The sequence below is a fragment of the Centruroides sculpturatus genome, unplaced genomic scaffold (assembly GCF_000671375.1).
Source record: "Centruroides sculpturatus isolate CEXI.00-Female unplaced genomic scaffold, Cexi_2.0 scaffold6514, whole genome shotgun sequence".
NCBI lineage: Eukaryota > Metazoa > Arthropoda > Arachnida > Scorpiones > Buthidae > Centruroides > Centruroides sculpturatus.
Window position 1 is genome coordinate 1 of NW_019390607.1, and position 2,930 is coordinate 2,930.

A 2,930-nucleotide genomic window follows, 5' to 3' on the forward strand; every position below is an offset into this window, starting at 1 on the left:
GGTCATTTATCTAACACCTTTCGGGGGAAAATTTTTGAATTGAAATAACGTAATTTCCGGTTTGCATTGGGAGTTCTTATAGAGTTAATCGGGGCCTCCTGCCCCTAAGGTTCCATATCTGGTCTCTCCTTTCATCGATCCAACTTTATTCTCGAGATTAAGGAAGTACAGATAGACGGATGACAGTGGACATTTATAGGTCTACAATTTTTTCAAATTGCAGTCAATAACAACAAAACAATTCTAAATTTAAAATATTAAAAGGAGGATGGTTCTATAAAGACTTTATCGAAATAAAATTTTTTATTCACTTAACTCTAAACAATATACAACTTGTCTACGTGACATGTAGTTTGCAGTTTTTACATGAAATTTCTGTTGTGTCTATCAGACTTTATATCTCAAATTTACAGTTTACAAAAGATAATTATTGCAAGTGAAGACAATTTTATATAAAATGAGGCTAATTTTCGTTCATAAATAATAATAATAATAAAGTTAAATTAAATGATATCGTCTAAACTACATGTTCATTGGGCTGCAATCTGAAAAAATTGTAGACCTATAAATTCCCACTGTCGTCCGTCCGTCCGTCTTTCTTTAATCTCAAGAATAGAGTTAGATAGATAAAAGGAGAGACCAGATATGGAACCTTAGGACAGGAGGGCCCGATTAACTCTAAAAGAACTCCCGATGCAAACCGAAAATCACGTTATTTCAATTCAAAAAATTTCCCCTAAAAGGAGTTAGATAGATGACCAGCATGACTCTGTTGCTAGCAAGAAAAGTATGATGTCCAGGGGTAAGACACTACTAATTTGAGGTGGTGAACAAATATTTTAAATTAAATAAATTAAAAATATAAATATAAATAAAAATTGCAGTCCGGTATTGTGACGATGTCACAATAAATAATTGCTCGTTCATAGAGAAAAACTAAATCCAAAACAGAAAATAATTCGGTCTACGATAAAAACCAGATCTATCTCATTAAAATGGATATGTAAACAGAATATAACGCAAAAATCACATAATTATCAAAATATTGCACGGAAAATAAAAATAAAAATAGTAAATAATTATCGCGTATCTTATCGGAGGAAAAATTATAGATCATAACTTTCAGAGACAAGAGCACATTGGTGAAATATAAAAAATTCTCTTTTACATTTTTATTACTTTATATTTCTTATATATTATAAGTTTGATGATAGCTTACATTGTAAGTGAAATATTCATCAGTCTACATTAAAATTTTATTGTTATGAAAGTGATAAGTATTACAAAATAATGTACAAAATAGTATTTTTGACTATCACACAATTTCCTTTCTATTAAAACATATTTGAATGTAAAGTGACATTAAAATGTTATGTAATAACATAAAAGGAAAAAATGTTATTTAATTCTAATTTAGTTGGGATAATCTTAAAAATTAATAAAGCACAACAGAAAAATTATTGAAATTTTGATATGTTTTCTTTTTAAGTTAAACCGTGAAGTATGATTTACATAAACATGCAATTAGTAAGAAATTTTAACCTAATCTATTNAAGCAACAGGAATTATGCTAGTTAAATAAAATTCAGAATCTGCAAATTAAAATAAAAAGGCGGAATAAAGTCGATAAAACATTTATAGGTGAGAATTTTATTGAAATAGACAACTCTTTTATATAAAATTATAAACGCTGAAAGCCTAGACGAAGGAGCAATATCCCGAAGCTACCTTAATAATCTTACCCTAGGGTAAGATGATTTAGAATAGCTCGGGGAAATTTTCTTGATGGCTGTTCCATTTGATACAGTAGACTCTCGCTAATCAATCATCCAGCAAAGCCTCCCGCGTTTCTATGAAAACGTTGGTCATGTCATAAATCCTATTTTCCTGTTTACTCGGGTTTCATTTCTGTGTAGAGTATTGCATTTCCACGCACTGTATTATGTTCGCCCTGTGTCAAAAAAAAAATATCAATACTGAAGAGCAACAGGTCACGTCATTCTTCACCTTCAGGTAGGTTTTAGGCCTATACCTAATCGGCATTCTTGCTTATCTGGCACTCATCTGTGCAAGGAAGAGCACCTACTGTATAAAGAATTAAAATTAAGAAAATAAATTTATTTTCATATTAAATAATTTTAAAATATCTTAGTTTATTAATTTACGCAGTAAAAATAAAGTCAATTTTTATTACGTAAATATAAAAATTTACGTACTGTATTTACTTTTTCTTTTAGAAACAGATCCAAAATAAAGTTTTAGTAACTCATCAAGTAATAATTATAGAAACTACTAAGGTAAACAAACCAACGTGTTTAAATTATTGACAAAATTTCTATTTCAAAATAGTGTGAGGAAAAGTATGCTAATTAAAATGTAAATAAGAAAAAATTTAAAAAAAAGTAAAACGAAATTAGTTTATTGAACTTTCAATAGTTTATAATGATTTTTATATGTATGGAGTATATTTGTAGTGCAATAAATTGTCTAAAATTTTTCTTATCTTTTAAAGAAAATAAAATAATTATTTAAAAAATCGGGGAAAAAACCAAAAGGCATAACTATTTTTTAATATATTATATTGTTGTTATAAAATTTATGTATTAAATTATCTATAGAATTTTGAGTAGGCATAAAATATTTATTTTCAAACATACTTAAATTAAAATTCAATATTATTTATTATATAATTTTTATTATAATAATAAATTTAATTATTGGGTTGCAATTTGAAAAAATTATAGACAAATTCCCATCGTCCGTCCGTCTTTTCTTTAATATCAAGAATGAGTTAGATAGATGAAAGATGTGAACAGATTTGAAAATCGTAGGGTCAGAAGGCCCAGATTAATTATATACGAACCTCTGATGCAAACTGGAAGTCACGTTATTTCTATTCGAAATTTTTCCCCTGAAAGGAGTTAGATAGA

General features: G+C 27.8%; 1 long non-coding RNA gene across 1 annotated transcript; it reads right to left on the reverse strand.

Moving 5' to 3' along the window:
- Nucleotides 1-1,712: 1,712 nt before the first annotated feature.
- On the reverse strand, nucleotides 1,713-2,905 carry LOC111617496. Its single transcript, XR_002755426.1, has 3 exons — nucleotides 2,864-2,905; nucleotides 2,033-2,085; nucleotides 1,713-1,951 (listed from the first exon to the last, which is right to left on the reverse strand). It is a non-coding gene; the product is annotated as an uncharacterized LOC111617496 (long non-coding RNA).
- Between the last annotated feature and the right edge of the window lie 25 nt (nucleotides 2,906-2,930).